General features: G+C 37.9%; 1 protein-coding gene across 1 annotated transcript in view; it reads left to right on the forward strand.

Moving 5' to 3' along the window:
* The window catches only part of LOC139120482 (insulin-like growth factor-binding protein 7), a 200,108-nt gene that overhangs the window by 60,926 nt on the left and 119,980 nt on the right, over nucleotides 1-19,202 (forward strand). The gene's annotated exons all lie outside the window — the stretch shown is intronic.

Here is a 19,202-nt window from a genome sequence, read left to right on the forward strand (position 1 = left end):
TAAGAAGCTGAACACTAGGGTAATTACCGCTACCGTTTCGCTGTTATTTATATTAACCAGATTCACTGAAGAAAGAACCTGTATTGTTCAATGCTGTCATTTGCAATTGATTTCCTCTCTTGCCTTTGGTTTCATGCAAAGTAAATCTAACCGTCTAATCAGGTATGGAATACATATGAATGAGCAACAGCGACAATATATATATATATATATATATATATATATATATATATATATATATATATATATATATATATATATATATATATACACACCATGGGGAATCCAGAAATGTGGTTGTTGTTGTTGTTGTTGTTGTTGTGTTGTTGTTTGTATTGTTCAAGATGTCAACAACTCAGAAAATCAGAATACTTTCTCACATGGTCGTTCAAATGCAATAAATTTCATGGCTCACCAAGGGTATGCAGAAGTCTCTCGTTGATGACCATGTTTGACTCCGGACATGATAAAGATTTATTTAGATGTCATTTGATTCGGTCAATGACTCGTGTGGCACAATCGGAAAGGAAACCTTGCTACCTGACTGTTAGACAAATATGGATGGATAGCTACCATATAAGGAAACTGCTCAAAGCCTGTGGGAAGACCCCCCATTTCACTGCTTATAGGTGTGTTCTATCGTGTCTATAATCTTTCTAATACAAAGAATTCAGTTCACGCAGTATTATGATACAGCGTCGATCTTTTCTCAAAAGACATCAAAGCCTGTTCGGGAAACGAGTAGAAGCCACCTTTACACATATATCTTGTTTTCGGGAGCGTTGCAGCAAATAGAGGACAAAATATAGAACACAGCGAACTGTTCGGATTCACCTTAAAACCCTCCAATACTCAAATCAGCGACAATCATCGCTGACACGAGGAACTGTTGTCATGGAAACGTGATAAATATGAACCCTTTCTTGTGCACTAATATGATGATATTTTAATAAACTGAGAAATGTATTACTAACATTTTAGCAGATTTTGTGAATCGTGTAAAATTATGCATAAACGTTAAGGGATTTCGCGCACACACCTGACTATTGTAATTATAAGCATTTGATCATAACCTACACTGATTATAACACGAACGTTTAATATTCAGTTTTATAAACTTCATGGAAAAAAATACAGAACTACACGTTTTCCTGAATTGAATCGGATATCGCTTCCTACAAATATGAAAAATGCATTTAAATGTGAAACTGAAAAGGTCTAGACAACATTAATTATCTCTGCTTGCCTTTTTCGTTTCAAGGGATTTAAATTGATCCGTGATATAATTTACACCAATCTAAGCACTTTACATTATATTAACAGTAGGTGGGATGAGTTGACACAAGCTGTCTGAACACCTATGATACCCTGACAGATTGACCTGCAATAATTTGTTTTCATGCGACTCGTATTAAGCAGTAAGGTTGTGTATTTTTGCAACGCTATGTTCGTATCCTTACTAAGCATCTTAATAAGGAGTCCAGAAATGGATTAATGAAATGTATACACAAGAAATGTTACAGTTTAATTTTCTCTCATTATTAAAATCTAAAAACGAGGGAACACGAGCAATTTTTTCGAGGTAAGTGTAGCATTTGGGCATTTGAAGCTTTATATTGCTACCATTCTCCGTGTTTATTTATGTGGAATAATTACATTTTCGAGTCCGAATATCTGTCTGTTTTTAAGATGAGTTCTGCTCAATTATTTCGTCTGCACAATATACATCTGGTACACATAAAAGCCCATTTCAATCATAATTTTGTCCAAAAGAATTTACCAAGATCACTGCGGATTGAATCCCAAATTTGTACAATATATTTTTGTCTATCACTTGTTAGGCTCATAGAGTTAATATAATTATTTTTTTGTGAAACCAAATTTTTATTCTTCCCCACAGAGGTAAACACGGGGATGGCGGCCATTTCAAGTGTGGGTAAATTTTGGGTAACTCGTTTCCCTTGAAACAAATTTTGCACGATGACCCCCCGATCTTTATTCTTGATTTGGATGGGGAATAGTTTAAAGATTGGGCAAAAGTTGAACTTTTCAAATTTCGAGTAGCATACTACTTTAATAATACCCCAGACAATAACAACACAAATTATTATGTAGTACAGACGTTTTTTTAATTAGTAATACACGTGTCTGATGACTTTTTAAATAGATATTTCAATTACTGTATTTGCATGATATTATAGCAAAGTATGAGAATTAATCCCATGTAGAGAACAGTCATAATTTAATTTACCGAAAAGATATTATCCTCTTTAATAATGTATTGTTTTGATAGCCTCTTACAAATGACCTCGACGTGAAACAGTCTGTGCAGGTCGTTTACTTCAATAGCAGAGCCATGTTACAGTGGTTTGCGTTGACCCGTTGACGTAAGACGAACTAGACATATTGACTAATTTAGGTGTTGTCAACACTGTCAGGCGTAACTATCAGCAGTAATATCAATCAATTACAAGGAAATCAACTCTGCAAAAGTTAAGACGTGTGCTTGTGCTATTTTGACCATGTCTGACCACCTGCTAGACAATATCCACACAGCCCAGCTGTCTGGGATGTATCATTTGCTGTCAAATATAGGTCTTTCTGCATCCACAAAGTTTTGAACTGACAAACATACACACACGCATCGTTAATAAACAAGCAAGTATTTTCTCAACACACCAAACTATATTGCGGTGGAACTATGTAAACAAATTAGAACTCGAATTGCTGGTATGGCCCAGGATAGCAGACGTGGTGTGGTTGTGGGTCGGCTGGTTTTGTTTTGACTAAGTCTTACCTCCTGCTAGGCAATGTTTCAACTTTTGTAGAGTTGATTCCTTTATGATCAACTTATATTACCGCCTCGCTGATAATTGCACCTGACAGTCGTGGAAACACCTCGATTTAGACAATATATCTAGTAAGTTCGTCTAAGCCAACGGGTCAACGCAAACCGCTGTAAAAGATAATTCCTTTGAACAGCTGACAGTGTTGATGCACCATGTTGTGTGTTTGAATGAGATGGACCAATGACACAGTATGACCATGAACACCATAAGGGGGAGATACAACTTTAACATTCAGTTCATGATTCGAAATCGTAGATACATCAGTGTATTATGATGGCTAATGTGTTAAGGTAAGTGGTGAACGCTAGTAGTAGTAAGCATGAAAGTGAAAGACTAAAACCTTTTGACAAATTTTCCCCAGGGAAATTTTAAACCACTCTCTTTCAAAATGAAGAATAAACGCAAATTTCGATAAAATTTACCCTGAAACAATTTAATTCAAATTTACCGATATTTAATTATTTAAAATGACCGCCATCCCTGTATTAACTCTAAGCTTATTGGAAGAAATTAAATTTTCAATTTCACAAAAATTGGAGGTGAAAATTTAATTAATTCCAATGGCTTTGAAAATGAACCTGTACATGCACAAGCGGTAGATCAGAAATTAATTGCAGATGAATATGAGGGTCGGTATTTATGTCTGCGGGGCGTTTTCTACCTTCAATGGGTAGCATATGTATGCATTTGGCGAGTGGAGCCCCAGGGTGTATAGTTCTATTATAAAGGTCCGTCCATCGAAACTTTATTTTATGGACATCAGAGTTAATTCAAGTTGGTTTAATTTGTCTTGTATCACCATGAATATACTTTTAATGCATCCGAATTTTGTTGCGAAAAAAAAAAATTCGAAAAAAATTCACTGGCCTTTCCGTTTAGGCAGTAGTGGTAGCATATGGCAAAATGTCTGCCTTATGGTAGACTGGAGAATTCAAAGTGCTGTCAATGCCAAGCTTTTAAACAAAGTAAAAATTGCGGTTTTTTTCTAAATATAATTTGTAAGGGATAGAAAATGGAGGACACTTACATTCATGGACGTGTTAAAGCCTTGTCAGTGACAGCTTCCTTGTCACAGCAGGTATTAGAGGGTGGGGAAAAACATAAAATTTGCAAAATATCTAATTTTTTGCTCACGTGTTTACACACGTGGCATATGTCGCAGCGATGTCTGTCTGTCTGTCTGTCTGTCTGTCCGTCTGTGTGTCTGTCTGTCTGTCTGTCTGTCTGTCTGTCTGTCTGTCTGTCTGTCTGTTGGTCCATTATCTCAAAAACGGCTTATCAGATCAGAATCAAATCTGGTCCATATATTTAGTTAGCAAATGGCAAGAACTGATTAGTTTTTGGTGGGTTGGCTTGCATACTTTTTGCTCATTTGCATAATTAATGATTTTAGAGAAAAAATGGATATATATTAAAAACGACTACACAAAATTTGATGAGATTTGCTACAAATGTTGATCACACCAAGATATATCAGCAGTGGGAACCATTAAGGGTGACATGAAAGATAAATGCTAATTTGCATATTTAATGAACTTTCCTAACTAGGATATATGTCTGATTTGACTGATCAAAATTAACCAAACTTGGTATGTATTTAAAGATACTATGATTTAACATTATTGAAAGTCATTAAGCGTTTAATTTCAGCAAATTCCTAATTTGCATATTTCATGAACTTTGTTAATTAGGAATATATATTTGAAATGACTGGACCAAAGTTGATTAACTTGCTACATGTATTGAAGCCACTATGATACAACATTTTTGAAAGTCATTAAACATTTTTACTTCAGCCAATTCCGAATTTGCATATTTAATGAACTTTCCCAATTAGGGATATATATCTGAATTAACTTGATTGTAGTTGTTGAAACTTACTATATACATCAAAGATACTGTGATATAACATTATTGAAAGTCAAAAGACATTTTTACTTCAGCCAAAACCTAATTTTAATATTAAATGAATTTTCATAATTAGGTATATTTATCTTAATGGACTTGATCAAAATTGATGAAACTTACTATGTATATTAAAGACTCTATAATTAAATATTATTGAAAGTCATCAAGCACTTTCTCTTCAGCCAATTCCTAATTTGCATATTTAATGAACTTTCATAATTAGAGATATATGTCTGAATTGACTTGACCAAAGTTGACAAAAGTTGCTACACATATTGTAGATTCCATGATACAACATTACTGACAATCACTAAGCATTTTTACTAAAGCCACTTCCTAATTTACATATTTAATTAACTTTGCTTATTAGGGATATATACCGGGATTTACTTGATCAAAGTTGGCAAAACATGCTATGTACATTGATGATTATACCAGGTACTAGATCAAAACAATATCGAAAGTCATTTCAATTTTATGTCAGCTTATTTATTTGCATATCTAATGAGCTTTCACAGCTCGGCATATATGGCTTGAAGGACTTGGCCAACGGTAATTACACTTGCTAGATAAAGTGGTGATACAATAAGAGCAGTAAAATTACTTTAATATTTTTATTTCAGCTAATTACATATTTGTATACTTCATAACCTCTTAGAATTAATCGGCGGTGATTATTGTTCATTATGTTGATCATAATAATTTCAATGAAGTTGCAAACATGTGGCAAAGGTTCAAATTTACACATAACTTCAATATATAATGAAACACGTGAGCATTTACAGTTCATATCTGGTTCATACAAGTTTGTAAACGATACTCTTATGTGGTGAGGGGAACTATGACAAGGGACGCTAATTTAAATAGTTGTTTGATGCAAATTATTCACGCCGACATATCTTTCTAATCTATGTTGAATCATGAGTTTGGTGAGTTGAACAACTTGTAAAAAACGTTAGATAAAAATGGCGAAAGGAGGGTAGCAAACACGTGGAAAGTAGGTTTTCGTCGGGACGAATTATGACTCTTCAGTGACTTGCATGCAGTGTGAGTTGATTGTCGAGGGGCAATGATATGTATAAAATATATGTATACCTCATTGGAGACCAATAGAGTATAATTTTGAATTCAGCAGAGAGCACAAACCATATAGGTCATTTCTAACAAATATGGTGACCTCGCATGATGAAATTGTGACACATCGACACTTTCGTAGTACGTCAAAATTTTAAAAATGGAACACTCTTCTACATCACCACTTTACGTATTGAAACTTTTCAGAATCTGCATCCACACAATCATTATGTGAATGTATACTTCAAGTATGAGCTTGCTCTGACGGGATCTTACTCAAAGAATTCCGTCAACTAGTTTTGCGATAAATATGATATGCGAATATCACTCAATGGACAAAACCACGTGTCATAAACAGCGAGTCCGATGCATACTTTCATGAAAGATACTTCTGAAGACAGCACACGTCTCTTGAAACTTGTAAATCGAGGCACATATATTTGTCTGTTTCTCTAGTTAGGTTTACCAAACTACAAAGTTAACCATCAAGGGAATGCCAGAATTAATTTTCAGCTGCAATCGACAGAATTGTACTCAGTTGTTTAAAAACAATAATCATTTTATTCTATCTCCTCATTCTGCTTGCTACATTATTCATAACCGATATCGAGGTTAAATATTTACATTAATTGCATGTTCTACAGGGAAACGTAACCACGTTTAGTTCCTAGAATCGCGCAATATTAAATTACAATAAAAATAATTTCTCAGCATTTGGTTAATGCTGACTTGTAATTTTGACATCCGTGACTGGTAACAAAAACCTGGAGTACAAGTGACATTTTAAGGAACAGAAAGGTGAATTCTTTCAATGTACGAGTGGCATATTTCATGCATTATAAGCATTTCAACTTTTTATTTAATGATTGGTGTGCCATGAAGCCTGACAGGTTCGACTGCGTTTATCGTCTTATTCCATTGAAGTAAAGCTGATTTCCTTTTATCCAGTGCATACATAACACAACATCTGATTTGCAAATTAAAGAAGCTCAGCTGTGTGTGTGCTTGGCGGGGTTAGTCTTGACTGAACTCTGGCTATCTGGTAATCCAGGATAGCCGATACTAGGCGATATTTGATAGCCGATGTACCATTGTCATCATTGTTATCCTACTTTATTTAAAGAGGGTAGTCTGAGTTGAAAATCAGATCATAATTTACATTATAGCCCTCTATGAACTCGATAAGTACATACATAGATTGAAACAGAAAGATGCATAAATCGAGTCAGCACAACATGAATAAATATGACATCTTAATTACCAATTAAATTAAAAGGAAGAAATTTATCTAAATCTGGACAATTATTTGTGCATTTCATCACAAGATAATCACACAAAAAGACGACAAGGTTGATCTTTTTCTGATCGAAGGAGGAATTGCATTCCGAATACTAAGAATACGGAAAAATAAAAACATTTTACGTGCAGTAGTTTGGAACTTTGGAAGACACAAATTACCGTGATTGGTATTGGTCTTGGTGTCAACGAATAAGGGTTTAGGGATAGAAGTCGACAGAGTGTCTGCAATTGGTTGAAATATAGTAAGTAGAGCAGTAGATAAGGATCGGCGATGGGGATGCATGAGGTATACTTGGTCGGTTGATTTTTACGGTTTTAGCTCGGTAAATTGGTCGTTAGCGATTGCAAGACACCGTAATTGTGTGACGGATGGTTGACTGATCAACAGATATACATGTATATCTGTTAATAAGGCAGAAACGATGGACCCTTAACAGACGTGTTTAGCAAAATGCATACCAAATACAACTTGACATCAACATTTTTTTTGGAATTTAATATGTAAAATGAGGGCTATTCTAGACGATATTAACGTTATGTTCAATGCATTTTGTTCTGGTTGTTTTGTTCGCAAAATAGGACAAATGTGAAGGGAAGGGGTTGCAAACAACACACAAACAGATTCCTTGATTATCTACTGGGACACTAGAAGTAACCTTTCTTTATACTTTCATTATTTTTGGTCGAAAACTAAATATTCGTCGTCTCCTCCACGCAACGTTTAAAATCCGTGCAAACAGAACGCATAATATACGACAATGGTATTGTTTACAAACGAGTCTAGCTCGGACTGTAATCTACTTGTCGACTATAATATGAAAACATTTAAACATAGCACATAGCCTGTGTTGATACCGAAAACTAGTTTTTTGCGTAATTTTGGCAGGAGAACAAGAAACTGTGTTTTGTACAAAGAATGCAAAATACCTTGCAATAGACGTTACAGCGAATAGCATCAGTAGTACAGGCAAGTATTCTGTCTCACATCATCTCTGTCCACATAATTATCGAATTGCATTAGTCGGTCCTTCCACAGACGGTCTCACCGTAACACCGTGGTTCTGTTTGTTTATATCGATCTCTGCACGGGGAAAGGTCACGCCGCTCTTTGTGCGCTTAAACAAACATTACGGATTTACGCACCCACACACCGGATTATCGTCATTGAAAGGCGAGATACAGCGATATTTTCCAATTTCGTCGGCCATATGTTGTCTAGCCTGCGACATATTGATTCGGGTATTGTGAGCTGAACGCAGCCTATTCAGTGAGCGAACAGAGCTCTTAAATATACCCTAAAACCATCGTGTTCGCGAACTTCTGGGAGTTCATTATTCTTACAAAATTGCAGTTTCACCTACGTAATTGACGCCGTTCGAGCACGCTGCATCAAGTATCATGACCATGGCATTCTGGTAGAGTAGCAATACCAGGTTGAAATAATTATTAGACGAAGAAAGATGGTGTCTGTAAAGTGACACATTTTAAGTGATCACTACAGTATAACTTTCTTAATACATTCACTTCTGCTGATAACACATAAATGTTCTTTTAACCTTCCACAGTTGCTACTCAGTGATGTAACAAATAGCATATTCAAAAGAAAATGTGAAAACTTGAAAATTTGAAGTCTGTACTAAATACAAATAAGAAAGACATTTCAAGGCAGACAATTCAAATTCTACACACGCACTCACTCTTCACAGCATTTGAATTTTTTTACAGGCACCGATAAAGAAAACGAGACAACTCACTGGCTGTCTTTCACGTCCTTATTTAATTTTTCTTGACTTCGAACTCCTGGTTTCTGAGTTCTTATCGACCAATACCCCCTGGAGTTGATAGTACCAGCACCAGATTTCCGAAACCGCGCGCGTCTCGTTGCCTGGCAACGACACAGATAATAGTCGCGCATATCACGTGGAGCTGTACATACGTGTCATCGGCTTGTCAGCACGGGACCTATTAGATAACGGATGCAACCCTCGCGAGTTCGTGGACTGTGTAATATTATTGATTGATCTTTGTCATCTCGGATTGGAATTCGTTCCCATATTTGCTAAATATAAACTTCCTTTCTTCACACCGGTGACGGGATTAGGGATGTTAAAATTGTCGTCGATCGATCGGTTGCAATGTTTGCTATACAATTTGTTGAATAACACAACACTCTTGATATCATATTTATTTATCAAATATTTCACCGAGGGTTTAACTGTAGATTATGTTTAAGATGGATAGTGTACGCTGGGGTCAAATAGTCATTCCTTGACGAAACAACTGTTCTATGTAAAAACGATACGACAACATTGAAGTCATGTGTGTTGACATTTGGTCCTTGTTGTGATTCCAAAGTGACCATTACACCAATATTTTGTGATCACATGTGATAAAGTTCGACATCTTACCGCGAGCAAAATGCAAAATTTGGCTTACAAAAACAATGACTCTGGTAATTTGCTAAAGTGTCCCGCAGAATAGGATCTCTTAAAAAAGCCCAACAATGATGCGTATGACGGAGCTACTAGTGTGTACAGTCATACTGGGATGTATATTGTCAGTATTGTGGTATCTGATAGACTGGCCCCCAGTCGCCCGGCTTTTCTCGGCAGCTGAGTTACTGGCTGGCCAAGCCAAGGCATTCACCCCACGATATACAAAACAGCCTACCACATAGTGCGACAGTCTGTTGAAGTTTAGTCCTTCAATTTATTCTTTGTTGATAAATTAATATGCCCACAGACTTGGAGCAAGTCTAGATCTGACAGCATTTGCCGCACAATGCCCATACCGTGGGGATTCAGCGGTTACCGAGAAAACCAACTACAGCAAAGCTTTAATGATCCAGTATACACTTTTCCGGTAGCCATGTAATTGGTCCATATTAGAGTATATGCATTTTTCGTCTCTTTTACGATGCAACTATACGGTATGCAAGAAGAATGTCTTAATTTGTGTTTTTTCATTGACTTGACAGTCGTAAAACAGTTGGAATAATTCATTTTTCATTATATTGTTACTTCTCTCAGTTTTCGGCTGCAATGATGTCAATGGTCGTGATGGGCTTCTCCGAGTGGTGTAAAGCTTCTTGCCCAATTAAGTGATTGTGCCAGCGTGTCAAGATTGATTGATCGATTAATCGATTTAAGAGAAGTGGGCTTGATTGTTTGTTTACCTGCGTCTTCTCGTCACGCCTCGCTCCTTGAGGAGGGGAAGGCGTGTACGTGTGTGCCCCTATGTTTTAGCTATTTCACCGCAGGTTTCTACAACGTCAAGGTTTTCTAAATATTTATAACTATGCAAAGATAAATAGACGTTATCAAACACCAGTCAGCTACTTCAGCGGTACGAGCACCTGCAAAAAAACACGCATCCGGCTTTTCACACCTTGACGCCAGACCAAGAGTCACTTCAACTGTCCTTCTTTCTGCACATACCAGTAATTAGACAACTAGCGGTCACGCACGACCGAAATCGTATGCCGTACTTCTTCATAGTTTGCCTGTTAAAGAACAGACAAGCCTTTTGTAAGCCTGAAAAAATGCGACCGATGGTAAACGACACCCGGAAGGTGAATCTAAGCAGAAAAAAATGCCGCACACAAGGCAATTACTGGGGACGATACAATAGTGTAGACAGACTCCCGTTGAGAAAATAACGAAGATATCAACCACAGATGATGCGACGAGTTAGCACATGTCTGTTACGTGACAAGGCAACAAAATTAAGCCGTCAATGCTAGAAAAACTTAATTACCTGAACTATTAATTTATTCTCAACCTGAACAGAAATAGCTAACTGGCATACTGGACTGTGATACACTCACGGATTTCGTTGCTATACATCGTCAACACCAATTTAAAATACGACCCAACAACACTTTTGAATTTTTGTCATGCAACTCGTGTTAAATCATTGACTCCGCTTATCTTGAAGGAAGAGAACTATCTAAGACGTTCAAATGTCTTCTTGGTGTTAGAATGTCATCATGCCAACACAGAAAACACCTGCATATGAAGGTTAATTATCTGGCACAGACTTTGCAAGTGCCATCGATTGACACATGGTGCAATCCATCTAGGAACTGTATCGATCACCAGGAAAACCTCATTAGTTGCTTTGAAAATTTAAGTGACCAACAAAATCCCTTTTCCTTTTCTTTTCCGATGAAAGCTTCACTCGCATTCAAAAAGTAACACCAAAGTATAGCTGACGTTGAATACAAATATTATCACAAGCACAACAGTTGATGTATCAGCAGTAGGGGATTCAAATTGATCTCTTTAAAATTTAAGTGTTGACAATTATGAAAGGTATTGTCGATGCGGTAGTATTTTAACAGATTTCATAATCGCTAGGACCTTGAGTTACGAAAGGTAATTACATATTGAGTCTTTCGGAAAAACGGGGAACTTCCATTAGAAGGCAAAATGCAAAATTAATAAAGTTAACTTTTTGGTTTTCCTCTGATTGACAGACGGGGAGGGGTGAGACGAGCTAATGGGTTGGCCGTTAGAATGAGTAACTGACTCAATACTAGTAGTAACGAGCTAAATTGAATGAATGAATGAATGAATGAATGAATGAATGAATGAATGAATGAATGAATGAATGAATGAATGAATGAACGAATGACGAAAGGTAGGAAGGAAGGTAGGAAGGACTGAGTGAACGAACAAATTAATTAATAAATGAATGAATGGCTCACTGACTGACTAATAAGGGACTTAGTAACTGACTGAAAGACCAGAACACTGCTTGGTGGCTTGCAAAATACAGACGAAAAGGCAATTACAAAAGTCATACAAAAGAAAGACAATATCAGGAATAGCAATGCAAAAAAAAACCCAAAACAAAACAATAAGCTTGACAGCTGCTATCGCTCAAGACTTTTTCTACGGTGCATGTCACAACCTGTCTCTCCTTTCCCTGTTAATAAGTCATGTTATGCGTCCAGGTACGAGCTGATTGACTCATAATAAATGCCTCAGTCTGTCTGCTTTTATTGAAAGCCGTGATCATTGCATTATACGAAGCAACGGTGATAGAATCTGGTCGAACGCGCTGAATAAAGTGTCCATATTCTCTGGTAATAGCAGAAAAGACCGGAGCGTTACCTTTCCATCCGGCAATACTGCTTTAATCGACCACAAAATTGCCTTGTAGCCCTAATAAGTCAGTGATTGGAGCCGTCGAAATAGGGCAATAGTCAGGCAATACATAAATTATTGTCTAATAATGATAAAAATGCAAATGCTGTCTACTTTGTGTCCCCACCGTTCTAGTAATTTAGTTGCTTACGCTCAATTGCCCCAGGGGATGTTAATTTACGACAATTCACTGAAATAATTCGACTGAGATCTTTCTCTTGTTTCCATTTTCATCGCTGTTTGTGTCGTCTGATTGACGTTGTTATACCCTTTTACGGCACTCGGTCGCCTATTACTCGCCTTGTACCTCGAAGAGTTACAGTCGCATGCATTTGTTTTTCAAATTGTGCCCTAGAGGGAGAACGATTTCTCAGGCTAGTCAAAACTTTTCTTCACGATCCATCGAGTCCATGACGTCATATGTCCGATTAATACCCCTGCTGTAATAACTCCCGACTCAGCTAGGTCTTACTCCTTGCAAAACATCCAAGTTTTTTTGTCAGAAAACAATTGAAGTACGTGGGAAAAATTAGAAGTTACATGAACACGAAACTAAAAATCATCCCGTTTGCCTGACACAATTGATGGTCGACAAGAATTGAGTACAAAGGAAATTCATTTTGCAGGTCTATTTGGTTGTTTTTCACTACCTTTCATTTTCATTTATTTGTGCGTGTTTTAAAATTGGGATTTTGTTTAATTGTGTCGAGAGTAGTGACACGTAAAAAACGTGAAATTACACTCATTTCCTGCAAATAGCCGACCTAAAATCAATATTTGTACCTCCTCACAGTCTTGCCAGCCTGAGGTTTCCACATTTATCATATCATCAAAATACACCTTGAATGATGTTTTCAAAATTGGATCAGTAATGTGATATTAGATGGCGAGGCACGAGAAGATGGCAATGCCCGACTAAACGGCGTTGATGGCTTGAAATATCTCAGTCATGGAAACAATGGGTTGAAGTATCTCGTGGCAACCATGTCGCCTTGCCAATTTTTACCGCAGGATAAATAACGCGAGGAACATCCTCAGCGAGAACGGAGAAATGTCGTCCCAGTGTAGCGATTATTGCTCAACGTTTCCGTTCGGTGGCGAGATGAACTCTCGCAATTATCAGCTTATGTTAAATGTAAACTATGAGCTGCCTAATTTAGTTCAGCTCTCGCCGCAAGTTCCTTGAGTTCCTGGAAATAGGATATTCAACTCGAGAGTAAATGTTCTCGCTGATGGACTCCCCATCCAGGCGACCCTGCCTTAATGAGAGAAACGACGACCCGTCTTTACATTTAAAGACGCTGTGTTTCCCGCGACGTCCAACTTAAGCAACGCATTACCTTCCCGCGATAAATGTAAATATCATTTTTTAAACTTCGAGAAGTGAGAGTTTACTTCGAATGCACAATGAGAACTCTACACCAACGACACGTTAGGGGAGACAGCAAAGAAGACACCATTGTTGTCATGTGACACTGCGTAAATCCATTCGGACGCCAACAACTACTTCGTTAGTAAACGTGTATTGCATTCCGCTTTTTTCAGGTTTCTGTTTTCGATGAAGTTAAAGCTTCGACGCTGATTTTTTTATTCGCAAACATCATGAGCACTTTTGATTTTTCCTACATCTGTGAAGCAACTGCCGGACGATTCAACTCGATATCATTGCCGCCTCTCCTTCAAATACTATAGTCAAGGACCTCTCGATTCGGAATGTGCGGCAAAGTGGTCACTCAACAAGCGCGGAAACTTCACCTATCTCCGTAACGAAATGAACAAGTTGCAAAACTTGAAAGTCAAGATAAATTATGCAGAGAAAGCTTACTCAGTGAAGAAAACGACGTTTTGTTCGCAATTTTCTATTAATTATTTAAATATCACTCATCTGAAACAATGACGGCAACACATGCCGCGGCACCAAAGTCATTAACGGCTTTTCACTGAAGCGAACAACATTGGCCTTTTATCCCTAGCAAATGTTTTGTCGTTGTTTTCGCGGCATTCATTGTTTTAGCTACGGTAATACCCCCGATTTTACCTTCCATGCAATTTGCATGTTCGATATTTCCCCAATTATCTACTGTAAGCTGATTGCCAATTATCGCTAGCCACATTCGCGTGAGGGGACCGTGTGAAAAAAGGGGAAAAGCAACGTGCGGCGTTCTCTGCGGCATGTGTACTTCTCACTCTGAAGTAGTTATCAATTCTTGCAAGGCAATGTAGTCGATGCTACGTGCTCACGCTATCGAAAGGGTTCCCTGGCGAAGAGCCACGTGATGACTGCAGTACGAGAAAACCCCAGACACTCTCGAAACATATGGATCGATTTGAGCTCAAAGAATAGTTTTCACTTATGTGGAGTTATGTTTGTTATCGTATTCTGGCTATTATTAATAACAAGGCATATTCATGGGAGTGGAATATGTGGAAGGGATAAAAAAGAGTTTTCTTCACTTCTTGTCCCCATGATTACATAAATACTAATAAATCCATCATATTGATTTCAGTAAACGGACAAGTGAACACAATACTCCAGAACAATAACACGATATATACACACCCCTCCCTATAAATGACTTTTCTCAGTCCTTTACAGTCATTTTCTGAGACTTCAAGTCCATTGTAAGTCATTCTTCCATTCTGACCAGCTCACCTATTTCAGCATTGGTCTCTCCTCATACCTTTAACATCGTTACAACTTTTAAAGCAAAAAAATTTCGTTTTCTGCGTCTTGTTCGAAGATTGTCCCGACTAAAATTTTGAAATTTTCAAAGCTTTAACAGGTTACCGAAACGAAGTAGGGTGATTTTCACATGGATTGACCGCATTTAAACATTCAATGACAGAGCCATGCAAAGATTAGCATAGTCCACACCCAATACCTGTCATCTCGGCGCGAAGAAATAAAAAAGAATCTAAGCAAGCGGTGATTTCACTCGTTATAAACGCTATAGTAGCGCAACCCATGCCGATGCTGTTCAAATCAACATAATGTATCGTGGACTCCCCTCTTGCAAATGGGTCCCCTAGTAGTATTTAAGTACCGCTGATATAGATACCTACCAAGTTTTACACATTTTATCGAGCTAAAGTAACATCAAAGGCAATTTCTTCCCGGTATTACTCGACGAAAGTCTTCAAACCGTTCGCTGAAAAATACAACACGCACTGCCTGGATTCTGTGCTGTGTAGAGAATCACGGATCTCGTTAAAACATATCATTTCTGCGGGCAAAAATGGGGTTTGACAGAGCGCACATCACAGGTACCCGGCTATCGACCTCATTGAAAACCGTACGACTGATGTCTGAGAATCTTCTAATTTGGCTGTCATTTGTATGTAACCCATTGTAAGGTTTGCCACATAGTGTGATATTAACGTACAGAACTTGAAAATTCTTTTTTTTTCTCTCTCTCACACATCAGGACATTTCAAGACAGTTTGATACCAAGTTACCGATGCAATTTCCAGTGCAGTACTGACCAATCCAAAGCCTCCCGCGACGCCTCCGAGGTCCAGGCACTTATAATTAAAATTAATCAATCGAACAATGCAACTCGACATTAACTACTGATTGAGTTTATTTCATTGAACATCAATTAGCAGACAACAGCTTCCATCAGCATTGAAAGGAATCGAATGTGACATTATTTTTCTGTTTACCTCCAGCGATTTTTACAGACGAGTTTGTGCAATGTTTTGCCCTGGCGGAGTGTCGTCAGTGCGGATTTCGGATACAGTGATTGGAACATAATGTTTGATTTTGTCTGCCCTCGTCAGAATCGTCAGATTTATTGGCCCTTTATCAAAGCGGATTAAAAAGATCCGCTTTTGGAAGTCTCTTTCAAGAATGTGGACCATTTCGACCAAAGCGAACAAATCACAGACAACAGACACCCAAGGCTGGCTTTTTCCCCGTCTCAATGATAGACATGACATCACTTATCCAACGCCGTTCCGTATCTTTTCCTCACCCTTCCAGAGCAAATGGAAAAGAGCATATTGAACGCACATGGTGGCGAGCCATCATTCAAACTGTTAAAAAGACGATATCATTGAGCAATTTGTGAAATATAATACATGGTTCTTCTGGATAAACAACCATTGGAAACAGAGCAGCTGCGATGACTAGGCAACATGTGTATCAGAAGATAGAAACATTTTACTGTCCATAGTCACACAATGCTTGCTATGGGTATTATTAACTGATACTTATTTTCACTATACGAGCTGTCTTGCCTGCCATGTTTGATTGGCCGCGATTCGCGTCGCTTTGTTGTACAAGCACTTCAGGCTCTCAGAGAGGTTTTCTGAACAGCGTTCGAGGCACATGGGAACATGATTAATTCATGTTGCAGAGTTATTGTGAACTTGGTTTATGAAAAGTCAAACACCATAACCGTTCTTAAAAATCACGCTTTTAAAAAATTATCCAGAAGATAGTTTGCCAGCATCAAGCGAGTCTCGGATGTTATACAAACATTTGCGCGGAGGTAGCAATACGTCCGCTGAGCATCTATTTTTTACACCTTGAACGCCAAACCACCGAACCCTTTCTAGAAGTGCAAAGATGAATTTCCAGGTTAGCGTGCCTGTAAGTGACGTGAAGATGACATTTGCATTGATGTCAACTGCTCGAGTCGAAAAAATTGCGAGTTTGACCTCAGAGTTCGGCTTGTCATCTTGATTATCTGCCGTGAAAGGGCGTTGTCTGTCTGCGACAGCGTTAAATTCTAATTTTAGATTTTTTTCTGGCCAAGCATGCGCAGGCGGAGTCAAATCAGAGATTGCTCATAGGAAACGTAACTATAACCTATATACATTTCATTGACTGTTTTGGTCTGATCATAGACCCTCGAGAAACTCGAGGGTCTATGGTCTGATATACATGTCATATGAAGTTTAACAGCACAATGAGAAAAGATTATCACTTACAGTGCACCCTAGAGATATACTATCTAGATTTTACACTTTACACTTAAAACTATTTTTCAGATACTTTCCAGTGTAGCATCTACGTCATTGCAACTATACTAGAATGTAAAGATTCGCTTGTAGTATTTCTTAGCAGTTAAGAAAAAGATAAGAAAAGTTGAGAGACTTTGAAATCGAGACGTGTAGAAGCACGAGTACTTTCCCTGGAAGCGAGCGACCAGAAGGCATATTTAAGTAATGACGCATTCAGTCAGGCCTGATCTTGCTGGCGATACGGGTCGAGAGATTTTCCTTTGATCGAGCGATAAAAACACAAATTTGTACTGTATTCAAGCGATCAAGCCGTGCTCTCAGGCGATACGAAGGCATTATTGAGTCTGATATAACCAATCTATCGCGTACCCGTCTGAAGGATCATTGTCCTCGTACGCACTCGATTGAATATAAAGGGCCAAGAACGCCTTCACATGCGCGAGTAGAACAATTTAAATTTGGTAAAAATGCCACTGTAGACTTAACATCATGCGTAGACAGTTTCACTGGAGAGTCATAAACGAAGCCGAGCTTGTCAACTTTATCATTTATTAAATTTTATTTCAAAAATAAACTTCTTTCACTCTCTGGCGCACTGCTGAGTGTAATACATAATTACTACTGAACTCATATATCGAATCGGCTGATGGCCGTTATAAACATTTGCATACAAAACAATCTGAATAAATATATTTACATGTACATGTAGGCACTACAATGAAAAAGGGGAAATAAAAATACTTCAACCGGAGACAAGGAAATTGAAGCCGGGCTTAGAAACTACTGGAAAATCTGAATTCAGTGATTGCTACAGACGTTTGGTTTTCAAGATTAGAAAAAAAATGAAAAATCTTAAAATTACAATATTCCATCTGCTAAGACTACTTTTCAGATTTTCTAAAGGTGTAACCTAGACAACGGATTGATTTGCATCGTATTTGACAAGGCCTTCTCCTTCAAGTTGAATATGCAATTATAAACAGCAATGAAAGACTTTTAATAAATTTTATCATAATTATGAGAATATGATCGTGTTTATGTCCTCTGAAGATCAGAAAATAAAGTAAAGATTATGGGAGTCAAGAAACACAAAGGTTGGGGAGTTCCAGTCTATATGAATCCTTGCTTCATTTATAATAACATAGCTACGAAAATGAAAGAGTGAGATGGCAAAATTGAAGTCTGACGACCTGCCTAAGTTGGCTCTTCTCTAAAAACGAACTCCAATATTTCTTTAGGTGGTATTCAACTTTTAAAAAAATGTTTAGCGATAAATGTTGTCTCCACGAAACAGTTATTATCCACAGGCATGCTCTGTTTCAAATACAGTGTCCCGATAAGGTAAGTTGTGATAGGAAGAAATATCTTCTCTACGGCTTTTTCTCTCTGTGACACTCAAAGACAGCTCGATTATTTATCCTAGTGATTCAATCTGTTGATAAGTCAAGAAACACAGTCCGCGCGCATATGATTTTTCCCCTTATGGCAGTGTTTTCAACTAACACGCCGTTCGATCGGGTGACATGTACTTATGAGCCTGTTATTTCAACTAAAAAAAGTTGCAATTGTTGCTAAACGACCGTGCTCGATGGAACAGCGAGTTTCACGGGGTGCATGCTGGTGTCGGCGAATCTAATTACACGAATTGTTGCGATTCGTGTTCTGTTATTAAGTTTTTTTGCCTCCATCGCCGGGGCAATGGCTGAATCCGAGTCCAGCTCTCATTAATAATTTTATCGAGACCTACTTTGGAAACACTGGGTCATCACTACACAGTGACACATGTGCAAGGCAAAAAAATCCCTGCGCATCCGATGTACTCCCTCCTTCGCCAACGATCAGACGGCAAAACAATGACGGATTCTCGCAGACTTTTTGAGAATACAGAAATGGAAAATCAATACAGCATATCGAGGTTAGGTATTAACAAGATGGGAGATGTTCTGACGATTAT

This window comes from Ptychodera flava, chromosome 20, assembly GCF_041260155.1.
Source record: "Ptychodera flava strain L36383 chromosome 20, AS_Pfla_20210202, whole genome shotgun sequence".
NCBI classification, from domain to species: Eukaryota; Metazoa; Hemichordata; class Enteropneusta; family Ptychoderidae; genus Ptychodera; species Ptychodera flava.